Source organism: Penaeus chinensis, chromosome 4, assembly GCF_019202785.1.
Source record: "Penaeus chinensis breed Huanghai No. 1 chromosome 4, ASM1920278v2, whole genome shotgun sequence".
NCBI lineage: Eukaryota > Metazoa > Arthropoda > Malacostraca > Decapoda > Penaeidae > Penaeus > Penaeus chinensis.
The window spans coordinates 8,469,901-8,484,900 of record NC_061822.1 but is presented as its reverse complement, the minus strand read 5'-3'; the positions used below and the strand labels follow the sequence as shown (position 1 = coordinate 8,484,900).

Below are 15,000 nucleotides of genomic sequence, written 5' to 3'. Positions count from 1 at the left end.
AATAATAATAATAATAATAATAATAATAATAATAAGAGTAACAGTAATAGCAATATTAATAATAACAATAATAACTAATAATAATAATAGCCTAATAATAAGTCATAGTAATAGTAATGATAATAGTAATAATCATCATCATCATCATAATAATCATAACAACAATAATAATACTAATAAATAATGATAAAATAACCCTTATAATAATAATCACCAGAAATAGCAATAACTAAATAACTACAATGATCAAAACAATACTGGTGCCAATGACAATAATTATGACAATGATAAAATACTATTAATAATAATAATAATAATAATAACAATAATAAAAGTAATAATAATAAAAGTAATAATGATAATAACAATAACAAATCAATAAAAATAATAACATATCAATAATAATAATAACAAAACAACAATAATAATAACAAAATAATAATAATAATAACAATAATAATAATAAAGATAACAATAATTAAAAAAGAAAGTAGTAGTTGTAATTATAGTAGTAACAGTAGTTGTAATCGTAGTAGTAATAGTAGTAGTAATAGTAGTAATGGTAATTGTAATGGTAATTATCGTGATAGTTACATATTAATAATAGTAATAATAATATATTAATATATCAATAATAGAAATAATAATAATAGTAATAGTAATAGTAATAGTAATATTAATAATAATAATAATAGTAATAGTAAGAGTAATCATGATAATAATCATAATAATAATAATAATAATAATAATAATAATAATAATAATAGTCATTGTAATAGAAATAATAACAGTAATAGTAATAGTAATAATAATAATAATAACAGTAATAAAATAATAATAACAGTAATATTAATAATAACAATAACAATAATAATAACAATAATAATAACAATAATAATAACAGTAATAACAACCACAACCACAACAACAACAACAATAATAATAATATTGTTGTTATTATTACTGTTATTATTATTGTTATTGTTATTATTACTGTTATTATTATTGTTATTGTTATTGTTATTATTATTACTGTTATTATTATTGTTATTGTTATTAACATTATTATTATCATTATCATTATTATTATCATCATTATTATCATTATCATTACTATTATTATTATTATTATTATTATTATTATTATTATTATTATTATCATTATCATCATATCAATTATAACAATTACAACTAACATACAATAATGATAATAACAACAGCAACAATAATAATAATAATAATAATAATAATAATAATAATAATAATAATAAATAAATAATAATAATAATAATAATATTAACATTAATAATTATTATTATTATTACTATTATTATTATTATTATTATTAATATTATCATAATAACAAAAAATAATATAACAGTAATAATAGTTATAAAAAATAACTATAATAGTAGTTATAATAATCATACTAATAACAAAAACAACATCAAAAATAATGATAATGATAATCAATAATGATGATACTGATGTTAACAATAACAATAATAATAATGGTAATAATAATAATTATCATTATTATTATTATAATAACTATAATGATAATAGCAATAATACTAATATTATCAACTAGAAAGAAAGATGAGAAGGAGGAGGAGGAGGAGAAGAAAGAGGAGGAGGAGGAGGAGGAGAAGAAAGAGGAGGAGAACAAAGAGGAGGAGGAGGAGGAGGAGGAGGAGGAGGAGGAGGAGGAGGAGGAGGAGGAGGAGGAGGAGGAGGAGAAGAAAGAGGAGGAGGAGGAGGAGGAGGAGGAGGAGAATAAAGAGGAGGAGGAGGAGGAGGAGGAGGAGGAGGAGGAGGAGAAGAAAGAGGAGGAGGAGGAGGAGGAGGAGAAGAAAGAGGAGGAGGAGGAGGAGGAGGAGAAGAAAGAGGAGGAGGAGGAGGAGGAGGAGAAGAAAGAGGAGGAGGAGGAGGAGGAGGAGGAGGAGGAGGAGGAGGAGGAGGAGGAGGAGGAGGAGGAGGAGGAGGAGGAGGAGGAGGAGGAGAAGGAGAAGAAAGAGGAGGAGGAGGAGGAGAAGAAAGAGGAGGAGGAGGAGGAGGAGGAGAGGAAAGAGGAGGAGGAGGAGGAGGAGAGGAAAGAGGAGGAGAAGAAACAACCATAACTTTAATCATTATTAGAAATAATGGCTGCAATAACTTTATTCATTACTGTACAATTATCGCAGACATACTACATCAAGTAAGTACAAGCAGTTCTGCTATTAGGCCCAATGCCAAAAGCATTAAATCATAGCCTCTAATAATTACAATGTTGTAATGTCTAACCTAATCATAAAATATTATTTGAGTCTCTTATAACTCATAACCATTTCAGTAAAACAACAAACACGTGACCATGATGGTTTGATGACTTTCATTAAGGCCAATTCCTTCAACTTCAACATTGATAACTCTGCCTACCACCTTTTATGTGGTATAACCAACATATGGATCACACCGTCTAATAAAAATAAAAAAAAGTCTCCCCCAACATGTACATTGCGAATTCTTAACACGGTCCTTGATTACTGCAATTTATCACCAACTCCTGTCCTAGCATCGCCTTGATATATTATCACCGTGAGCCACTCCTGGGACGCGAGTACATTTTCACTGGGACCCTGGACGCTTCCATTTTCTTTGGTCTGTCTTAGGGGCAACTTGTGTAATTTCCGTCATCGTCATGTGGGAAGGTAGTACTATTTTATTTACACCCAAATTTGAAAATAGCTTACAAATGAAACAATGCCTATTCATAAATACTTTGTACAGCATTTGTTTCAATGTATTCAGCATCTCTTTTGCAAATAAATGTCTGTTTCAGCAAAACTGAAATAAGGATTATCTTAACCAGACTACACTTCACCTTATAATTTAATATATGTACTGATCAGTATGCAAACCATAACTCATGGATTACATGATTTTTTTTTTTTTAACTGCATGGAATTAAGCCACACAGATGTCAGAACACCTCTTACAGATGACAGAGCACCTCTCGCTGCTACACGGTGAGCATTAATGCCTTCCAAATGGCGGCTGCTTCTCTGAAGTTCCCTCCACAGAAAATTGATTCAGAATCCTCACAACAATTCAATACTAGCGGACGTCAGCAAGCTATTTTAATTACTTTGTTAAAGAACACTTACAAAACAGAGCCATCAAATACAATGGACATTAATATGCAGCTGAAACCCTCAGAATGCTTAATAATCGAGATTCATTGGTATCATAGCTGTAACATATCCTGGTTGGCTTGAGGCTCTGAAGAATTTTAGAAGCATGCACAAAAGAGGAGAAAGAGAGGGAAGAGAGGGGAAAAGGGGGGAATAGAGAGAAGAGAGGGGAAAATGTGGGAATAGAGAGGTAGGAAGAGGGAGAAGAATAGGCAGTAGAAAGAGAAGAGGGGAAAGAAGGGGAGAAGGTGGGAATAGAGGGGTAGGAGGAGAGGTAAGAGGGAGAGAAAGAAGGAAGAGAGAGGTAGGAACAGGGAGAAGAATGGGAGAAAGAGGGAGAAGAGGGGAAAGAGGGAATAGAGGGTCAGGAAGAGCTAGAAAAGAGGAAGGAAGAGGAAGGGAGGGAGAAAGAGGAAAACTTGGGGAAGGAAGTTATGGGAAAGGGGGAGGGAGAATATAGAGAAGATGAAAGGGATAGGAAAATATGGATGATGAGGAGTAGTAGTAGAAGAATAAGTACTAGTGGGGGGGGAGGGGAGAGAAAGAGAGAGAAAGAGAGAGAGAGAGAGAGAGAGAGAGAGAGAGAGAGAGAGAGAGAGAGAGAGAGAGAGAGAGAGAGAGAGAGAGAGAGAGAGAGAGAGAGAGAGAGAGATAAAGAGAGAGAGAGACAGAGACAGAGACAGAGACAAAGAGACAAAGAGACAGGGAGACATGGAGACATGGAGACAGGGAGACATGGAGACAGAGAGAAACACAGAGAGACAGAGAATGACAGAGAATGACAGAGAGAGACAGTGAGAGAGAGAATGACAAAGAGAGAGAGAGAGAGAATGACAAAGATAGAGAGAGAGAATGACAGAGAGAGAGAGATAGAGACAGAGGAGAAGGAGAAGGAGGAGAAGAAGGAGGAGAAGAAAGAGGAGAAGAAAGAGGAGGAGAAAGAGGAGGAAGAGAAGAAAGAGGAGGAGAAAGAGGAGGAGAAAGAGGAGGAGGAGGAGAAAGAGGAGGAGAAAGAGGAGGAGGAGGAGAAAGAGGAGGAGGAGGAGAAAGAGGAGGAGGAGGAGAAAGAGAAAGATGAGGAGGAGGAGAAAGAGAAAGACGAGGAGGAGGAGAAAGAGAAAGACGAGGAGGAGGAGAAAGAGAAAGACGAGGAGGAGGAGAAAGAGAAAGACGAGGAGGAGGAGAAGAAAGAGGGAGGAGGAGGAGGAGGAGGAGGAGAAGAAAGAGAAGAAGGAAGAGGAGGAGGAGGAGAAGAAAGAGAAGAAGGAAGAGGAGGAGGAGGAGAAGAAAGAGGAGGAGGAGGAGAAGAAAGAGAAGAAGGAAGAGGAGGAGGAGGAGAAGAAAGAGAAGAAAGAGGAGGAGGAGAAGAAAGAGGAGGAGGAGGAGAAGAAAGAGGAGGAGGAGGAGAAGAAAGAGGAGGAGGAGGAGGAGAAGAAAGAGGAGGAGGAGGAGGAGAAGAAAGAGGAGGAGGAGGAAGAAAAGGAGGAGGAGGAGGAGAAGAAAGAGGAGGAGGAGGAGGAGAAGAAAGAGGAGGAGGAGGAGGAGAAGAAAGAGGAGGAGGAGGAGGAGAAGAAGAGAGGGAAGAAGGAGGAGGAGGAGGAGGAGAAGAAGGAGGAGAAGAAGGAGGAGGAGGAGAAGAAAAAGGAGGAGGAGGAGGAGGAGGAGGAGGAGAGGAGAAGAAGGAGGAGGAGAAGAAAAAGGAGGAGGAGGAGGAGGAGGAGGAGAAGAAAGAGGAGGATGAGGAGAAGAAAGAGGAGGATGAGGAGAAGAAAGAGGAGGATGAGGAGAAGAAAGAGGAGGATGAGGAGAAGAAAGAGGAGGATGAGGAGAAGAAAGAGGAGGATGAGGAGAAGAAAGAGGAGGATGAGGAGAAGAAAGAGGAGGATGAGGAGAAGAAAGAGGAGGATGAGGAGAAGAAAGAGGAGGATGAGGAGAAGAAAGAGGAGGATGAGGAGAAGAAAGAGGAGGATGAGGAGAAGAAAGAGGAGGATGAGGAGAAGAAAGAGGAGGAGGAGGAGGAGGAGGAGGAGAAGAAAGAGGAGGAGGATGAGGAGGAGAAGAAAGAGGAGGAGGACGAGGAGGAGAAGAAAGAGGAGGAGGACGAGGAGGAGAAGAAAGAGGAGGAGGAGGAGGAGGAGGAGGAGGAGAGGAAAGAAGAGGAGAGGAAAGCAGAGAAGGAGGAGGAGGAGGAGGAGAGGAAAGCGGAAAAGGAGGAGGAGGAGAGGAAAGAGGAGGAGAGGAAAGCGGAAAAGGAGGAGGAGGAGAGGAAAGAGGAGGAGAGGAAAGCGGAGGAGGAGGAGAAGAAAGAGGAGATGGAGAAGAAGAAGAAAGCGGAGGAGGAGGAAGAAGAGGAAGATAAAGAAGAGGAAGAAGTAGAGGAGAAAGAAGAAGAAGAGGAGAAAGACTTAAGTGAAGGAGGGTGAGGAAGAAGTGGAGGAAGAGGAGGAAGAAGTGGAGGAAGTATTCAAGGAGGAACAGGAGGAAGAAATACTGGAGGAAGAGGAACAAGAGGAGCATGAGTAGAGAGAGGTGGAGAAGAATGAGAAAGATGATGAAGATAGAGAGGAAGAGGAGAATGAAAAGGAGAAAGAGAAGGAGGAGGAAGAGGAAGAAGACATATCAGAAGTTGAGAATCAGAAATATCTATAAAATAATCTTAATACACAAGGTATATAGCAAGATGCTTTAAACTTTATAAATAATAAAATAACCACCACAAACCCAAATAATTATACAAGCTCACAACTGACAAAGAAAATTATAAAAAGTCATCTTACCATAACAAAAGAAAAAACATCAAAATATAGAACAAGAAATAAGAAGAAAAAAAAAAAAAAAAAAAAAAAAAAAGAGAGAGAGAGAGAGTTCTGTACTGACCATTTTCTCTGATGCCCCCATTCTCGTCGATGGTGAGGTGCTCGGCCAGCTCCGTTAGGCTGCCGTCGTGGAACCGCGTGAAGGTCTGAGACAACCGCCGGCGGATACGTTTCAGACTCATCTTGCCGACACTCAATTCCAGCCAGAAGGGTTCGGAGGAAGGGTCTCTGGCTGGGGTATATGTGATCTGTGCTAAGAGTTTCCAGTTCCTTTTCCCTCAAGAGTCCTCTGTTTGTTTGATTTTTTTCTGATTCTTCCCCTCTCTAGCTAGCTTTTCTATTTTCTTTTCAATAAGGTACTCCCCTAGATTTATTTTCTAAAAAAACTTCCAGATGTTGAACTTTGTCAAAGACTGAAACACTTCACAGTTGTCTAGAACTTGGTCAGTTTTCAATCCCTATATTCTTCCGGGTAAAAAAGGTTTAATATATATACTTATATATACTCTTTTCTTTATCACAATCCACTCGTCATATCAGGAAAGTTAATTTCTCTATACTTTCACTAGGCTACTACAAAAATATCTAAATTATCTGTCTGGTCACAAAATATAAACTATTCTCTTGAGGGGGGGAAATGTCCTCTACTTCTAATTTGTAATAATTTTGTAACACTCTTCTAACAGCAAAAAACTTTTACTAGTTTTCAACACTATACATGCATTTGATAACACTTTTCAGTAAGGCACTCGAGAAAGAATTGGAAGCACTCCCACACGCAATATGTATACTCTGTTGCTTACATTTATATATCTTGTACTTGTTCCAACAGGGAAAAGAATTTACATAAAGGCAATTGTTGACTTTGGCAGGTGCCGTTTCTTTTCTTCCTTTTTCTCACAATAGTACGACGTAACAGTTTCCACTTAACAACAATAACATAGTCGATTCTTTGAACAACTGAGTTTATTGAAGCACAGGCCACTTTACTAATTTCCATAAAATTTGTTCAAGGTTCAACTTTCTCAAAAAAACAGGACGTACTAAAATAAAAAACAACAAAAACTAAACTCCTCTCTTTTCCTCAGGTAATCACAAGGCCAAAAATATTCACTTGTCCTTGCCAAAAGCATTACAATCAACAGCTTGCAAGTTGACCGTCTCTACCATCCCATTTTTGTAAGTGTTCTATTGCATGACCTTCAAGAAACCATAATGGCAAAATGCAGCTTGGTGACCATGGCATAAGGGTGGTAGAAATGCCTGCCTCTCAAGCAGACGCATCACACCTGAAAGATAAAATCCACAGTTAATAGAATTGTTAATAAGAGAGAAAGCAAAACAAATAAAAATTCTTAGCAAATAGGGTATCTATTTCAGAAAAAATTAAGATCGTAGGCCTGTTTCTTTGGCTTTGTCACTGTCATATAGCTCACCCTAACAAAAAAAATTCTCCTAAAAAGATATTTTCTGAATAATCTGTCTTTAACCTTTCAAGATATTCAGGAAGATGGTGTATGAACAGTCCAATGTATCTTTAGTGAATTCTGTTGCACTGACATGGTTCCACAGGTGTTCAGCCACCAAGAAGTCAGTTAATAGGCCCAAGTGACTGCAGCTTTTTCTTTTCCTTGAATTTCCAGGAATATGTTTTTTTTCTGAATAGTTAATCATTAAAACGCAAAATAACTATACTTGACATCAATTCTTTCTGAAGCTATTCAAATTGATGTTATTATTAATACTGATATTATGATCATCATGTTATTAAAATACTAATAACAATAAAACTAATACAGTAGTCTAATAAAAACGAGTCATTCCAAACATCAAGGAAAAGGGAAAACTGTTCAAAGATGTACAACTTATAATCAAATCCTTGGAGACTAAGCAGATGTGGAGCCATATCTATGTAAATGCAATTAATAAACTAAAATTACGGTGGACATGACATGTATATTACGCCATCCGCAGTCAATGGGTTAATCAGAATCCAAATTCCACCCCATGATAAGAGTGAAAAGGATGCACAAGGTTTGTTATTGTTTTTCAACTAAGGAAGGTATCATATAACACAGAAAATCCAATTTCATTTTATCAAATATAAAAAAAAAAAAATCTATTTACTGTATGTCTGGAAAATTAAGGGTAAACATTTATAATCATGATGACAAACTAAATATTCTTAAAAGGTCTTGAAGACAAGATGAAAATTAATAGTAATAATTCTGAAAAATTATTTTCATTCTTAATACATATGTGAATCTATTTAGCTTGTACTGACACAGGTTTGATAAACATTCTTGAAAAAATTATTTATAATAATAACAAAAATAACAGTTAAACCTATGAAATAAGAGACAGGTTCCTTTATTCTGTACTATATAATAATTAAGAACTTTCATTGCCTAAAAGAAGCAAAATAACTATAAACAGCTATATCACACACATTGTACAGAAGAGTGGCTCCCAACCTACGTACAATCAAGACCCCTTTATCAAATCTCTGAACACACACAAATCCCCTCCTATCAGGCATTGCACTTTTAAACTTCTGTCTCAGTAGGAAAAACTACGAAAAAACAAAATACTTTATTAACAAACAAAGACAGCACTGTATATTTTTTGTCTCACAACCGAAACTTTTAAAACAGAGTAGATGCTATCTAGAACCAAGTCTAACAATTAAAAGCTGAAACACAAATGAAATCAATAACAATGGCACTGCAACACATTGAAACAAAACAAATGAAAATTATAGCATAATCCAATAGAAGATTACCATGATGTGTGTTCTAAGTTCCTGGCATATCACTGTTACTCCAATCTTTATACCCTTGATTCTATAATCCCCAGAAAATACACAAAATACAAAAAAGTAATAATCAGTTCAATAGTGATGATGATGATGATGATGATGATGATGATGATGATGACTAATAACAACAACAACAACAACAACAACAACATCAATAATAATAATAATAAAAATATTCATTAATAACAATAATTAATAATAATAATAATAAAAAATATTCATTAATAACAATAATTAATAATAATAATAATAATAATAATAATAATAATAATAATAATAATAACAACAATAACAATAATAATAATAATAATAATAATAATAATAATGCTGAAAACAACAAAAATATATTAATAGCAACAATAATAATAATGATAATGATAAAAGTCATAGTAACAACAATAGCAACAGTAATAAGAATAGGAATAGGAATAGGAATTATAATAAAAATAAAAAAATAATGATGATAATGATAATAATATTTAGCATCATTATCATCATGATCATTATCATTACCATTATCATTATTATTCTCATTAATATAATCATTATTATTATAATAATAGTAGTAGTAATAATATAAGTACTAATACTAATACTGCTTACTACTACTGCTAATAATAATAATTATAGCATTAGCAATAGCATTAACAATCATATCAATAATGACAATATCAAGAATAACAATAATAACAATTAGAATAATTATAACAATAATAATAATAATCATAATAATAATTATTATAATAAAAATTATAACAATAATTATAACTAGAATTATAGTAATGATGATGATGACTGATGATAACAACAACAAAAATAATAACAATATAATAAATACATAAATAAAATAAAATCAAGGTGATTTTTTAATGCTTGGAGAGAACTGGGGGGAAAAAGGGCAGTCACCTTGAACACTCCCTAATTGAGAAGCTTACATTGCCTTCATACAGCAATGCAAAAGCAAGTGTGACATTGAGGAAACAATGCTAGTGATTAATGTTAGCAAGAAAGTAGGCAAGGAGCTGAACAACGGCAGGGAGGGAGAGAGAAATGTGCATTAATTATTTGCATGTGACTGTAGTTTATTATTTGCCATTATTACAGGCAGTATAGAAGGTGTTGGATGTAGAGTACCGCATTTGGACATGAAAGTTATAACATTCTATGACCTAAAATAGCGACATAGTTCTCACTTGACAATTATTGCTTGTTTTGTATCATTCCAGCAAATACTTTGTTAATTGTAAAACTAATGCTGTAAGTTTTGTTTTTGAAGTTGAGGATCTTGCAATACTATCTAATTTCTTAATTTGAAAATACCTAATATTACCAACTGAATTACATCACAGTAAATTTGGAAATCTTCTATCATACCCTTCTTGAAACCAGTTTCATTTCTCTATCAATCCTCTCATTCATAGAAAGTTTCAAATTGATTTGTATGTGATTTATCTAATGCCCAGATCCAAATTTGAGGTGGAGGCCTTAAAATGTTTTCCCAGTTTTGTTTGTGTTGAAGCAGACTCCGCAGCTAAGACGTATGTTCCTTGGGGCTTCATATGCTATTTACAACCCAGAAAACTTCTATTTTCGTGTTGACTGGTATCATCATTTTTATGGAAATTATCATAATTACCACTATCATCATCATATCATTGTCATCATCAATTATCATTATTCTTACCCTTACTCTTATCCTCATCAATCTCATTATCATCATCATTATTACTTTTATTATCACAATCATCATCATCATTATTATCACTATCATTACTACCTTTTCCATCACTATCATCAAAATTCTCCCTGTCATTGTCATTGTCATTGTCATTGTCATTATCATCGCCACCACCACACTTCAAAAATCCTGCCAAACTAACCCTATATATTTTTGCCATGATACTTTTATTTTTCTATACCCTGATAAACTACAAGTTAGGATAATAACAATCGAAAGTAGACTGAGATATTAATCCAATGCCAACGGGCATGGCATATACATACATGTCATGCCCAATGTGAGTTTATTTGTTTAATTGTTTTTACACAAAGATAGCTACAACATTATAGTAATTATAATGTCTATAATAAAAATAACACCATCGATATTCACAGCATTAGTAAAAAAATGCTTTTTTCCCAGCCAATTCAAGGAAAAGTGAAATTAGGTAAGGTCACAAGGTCTACTAATTGACTCCTTTGTGGCTAAGCACTAGCAGAGCCATCGATGTACAGAGACATTTCACAAAAAAAATTAAAATGAGCACAGCATTTTCCCCAGCGGCATGTGGTAAATTTTTTTTTCTAAATAAATAAATAAATAAATAAATAAATACATGTTCTGTTTCAAATGTTTGTGTATAACTTTTAATCCACTGACCTTCAAAGATAACTTTCAACTATTTCCTACATACAACCGTCTTCTAAAAATACAGATAAATAAAATATGAACTATGCACATTATTTCAGTATTGGAAAGACGTGACAAAATGAGTAAAAATAAACATTGGTATAAAAGAAAGATGGTACTTTTGATTATAAAACTGACAGTACAATTTGGTACCAAGATCTTGATTCATTTGTCAAAACTGATAATATTGTTTGTTTTCATTTGTAAATACTCACTTTGTTATCTAACTGAGAATCAATAGTAAGCTCTCATTAAGCTCCTAAGATCTCACTTAATTGACATTTTCTATCTTGTGATAACATCGTTCTCCGATTCCTAATATATATTTTTTCCGTTTATATCTAGGGCTCTGTGTTTAATCCTTCATATCCTCATAGCACCCACTTCCACATACAAGCATATTTACTATCCCTTCTTACAATCACCACTGCAATCAAAAATAATTATAATTTATAGTAGGGCTGCATATAAACAGAACACTGACATGCTGCTAAGATCAAGCAGGACACAAAACCACACTCTTGAGTATAAAAAAAACAATGTGTGCAAAGCGTACATAAGCCCACAGTCTCTTCCCAATATCTATGGATTTATAGATCAAATGATGCTCTCGGCTCTGGGAATGACCAACAAATCTCTATCACATATATATTTTGGCATGATAGAAATTTGTAGATTGCCCACATGATTTATTGCTAAATCAGGAACTAGTCTAAATTCTACCTTGCCAGAATTCATATTTGTTAGCCTCTGCTTGAAACACAAACAGGGAGGTCATTGTATTAGTTGATGTGGTGCCATTGTAAATAATAAAAAAATCAAATGAATGGTGCCAATATCGTTTGCTTTCTATTATAAAATTCTCTTCAGTAATACTGAGGTCAAAACCTATTCATACCACAGAAGTTTCTATACAAAAATGAATATGATATGGGTTAGTACATTACATCAAGAGCACATCTAGAAATCTAGTTTCTTACATGAAAAGGTCAAATTTATCCTGAATATATCATACTATAACATTAATAGTCAATAATAATTACACTCCCTTGTGCTGACCTGCCTTTAACTATACTGCATTTAACGTTTATAATCTTCATGTTATACGAGGTCTGTTAACCTTTGCTTTAACCTCCTTGGACACGTGTCAAGCATGTTATCTGAGCTAACCTAAGTGTCTTTAATCTGCTGATGCCAGGAGTGCATGCACACATTTACTGTAAACTGTGGCTTTGTTTTATTATCCATTTTACAAAGGTGATTCTACAAATGCCCAATTACCTGGGAGTCAATTATCTTTTTACCCTACTCTTGAATTAGTATTAACAGCCAAAATAATAATAATAATAGTATTATATAAAAAAGTGTGTTAACAGCTAATGTGAGGTAAGCCAAGTCACTCATTACTTGGTGAAGAAGCACCATAAAATAAAACTACAGTGGATAGTGCATGACCTCATCACCAATGAGTTATCTAAATTCATACTTTTTTAAGACCTTCACCATACAGTAATAATCCATTCTGTTCACCAAAGGATTTGATAATACTGAAACCAGCTTGCTATGGATACATGAAGGGGATTTTTGAGCTCACTTCAAAATTTAAAGATGCTCCAGTATTAGAGAAAGAAAGTCTTGCATTTTATTTGTCATACTAGAATCTACTTAATTGCAAACTGAGTTACACAAGCTTTTCAATGAAACTGAGTCAATGACTTTAAAGATAAATAATAAAATTGGCTTGATGAGTTTGTAAATCTTTCAAAAGTCATAGGAAAATTAATCAAAATTAAAAGGAGCCTTCACATTCAAGATATACATATACTTTTCTATTAATGACAATGACAGAGATCTGAAGACAAAATTACTGAGAGAGAAAAGAAACAATAATAATAATAATAAAATATATCTGAAATACACATGTAAAAACAAAGATCTAACTATATACAGAAAATCCACTTGTACTACAGAACAGTGACTTCCTTAAAACAGTATATATTGAGAAGTCAACCCAGGACTATGAACTTTATTCTACTAACAAAAGTTAACTATATAACACCTAAATGAGCAGCCCAGACAAACACATGCACATATCATAAAACTATTTAACTGTAGTCTCACCCACTCAGATTTCAACAATGTTTCATGAGCAACTTTCAATCTGTCAAACTTTCTTAGTATCAATTTACAACTTAGGAGTAAAGCATTTAATTAAAAGTACCTATAAAAGGAATCAGTCACAAAACATTTATGGTCTAACTTCAACAAATGAACATGATAAACAAGATAAATATTTAGCATATGAAAAAAAAAAAAAAAGGTAAAAGCCATAAGAAAACACAAAAAAACAACAATATCTGGCATTAGAAAACAGTTTACATATGGTAAAGGTATTGTTTATCAGAGTTAGATAATCTATGCTTCTGCGGCAATTCTGTGGCCTCTGAACTCAAAGAATAGACATACCAATCTCCACCAAGCACATTCTGACAAGACAGAATTTGTTGATCGTCTCAACTGATTTTTCATTGAATATGGAACCTCTGCCCTTACTATATACAAGGTGGAGCCTTGTCTACCTTTGCCATATTGCAAGGCACAAAGGTTTTCTAATATATTTATAACATTAGCTTTATATTCTACTTTCATTGGTTAACAAACCAAGTTAGGTTAGGTAAGCTAAAGTTAGATTTAGTTCACTTCTGATACACTGGGTTCAACTAGGCTAAGCTATGTTATACAATAGTAGGTCAATTAGGTAAAATCATGTTAGGTTAGTTCTGATACGGCAAGGGTAAATTATGGGTTGATGTTACCGGGAGCAACAAAGATAGAGAGAAATGGTCACCGCCATAAAAAATAGAGTCATAAACAATACAGGTACAGCTGTTGCAGCCTCATATTTACCGCAAAATGATAAAAATATCCGCTACATATCACAACATCCTAACAGAGTTCTTAGTGTTGTACTTTCTATATGTCCATTTTCTATACTTCCTCCTTGACACAGTTTTTCTGTTCCCTCCATACTCAAGGTGTCACAAATATTTTCTATAACTAAACTGTGGTAGTTGGCACTAACTGCTAATAAAGGTGGGGGAGGAGGGACATTATCTCACGTGTGTCAATCACATTAACAAATACCAAATTATATTGTGTTTCATATAATACATTAAGTTATAACAAGAAACGGCACGGATTTGTTAGCTTAGGCTAGGTAAGGTTAGGAAAAGGGAGTGTTCCAAAACTATTGCAGTACTCAGCATAGGATTTCACCAAGTATGAAAATAATATATATACAAGGAAAAACAAAGCCAGGCAAAGTCATATTTCCTATGGATTTAAAGTGTAAATATACTAAAGCCTATAAATGCAGATACAAGATTTCAATACTATAACCATTCAAAGGTGTTAACCTTGCAAATCATTTGCAGGCAATAAAACCTAACAGTAATTACAATGAAGCCATACACTTTAAGTATCATACTGTCACATGAAACAAACAGCCTAAGTCAACATCTCATGAAAATTGACACCAAGTAAATAAATTGTTTTCATGATCTCGAAATTGAACAAGAAAAGAAAATTACACTAACACTAAGCTCAGTTAAATCACAACAAGCATTACCTGATAAATGTTCTCTCGTATTGATTGTAAATCCTTCTACATAAATAAGTAACACCTTGTTTATCTTTCTCCCATATAGATGAATAACACTTTAGGCTTTTAAATTTCTCTATAACAGATGTATCTGGCATGTTAAAAATATCAGTCCATAAAAG

At 33.8% G+C, this 15,000-nt stretch overlaps 1 long non-coding RNA gene across 1 annotated transcript in view; it reads right to left on the bottom strand.

The window, feature by feature from the left end:
• Positions 1 to 6,301: 6,301 nt before the first annotated feature.
• Positions 6,302 to 15,000, bottom strand: part of LOC125024792 — a 10,457-nt gene continuing 1,758 nt past the window's right edge. The window contains exon 2 of the long non-coding RNA XR_007114846.1: positions 6,302 to 7,278. This is a non-coding gene — a long non-coding RNA (uncharacterized LOC125024792). The remainder of the gene's footprint in view (positions 7,279 to 15,000) is intronic.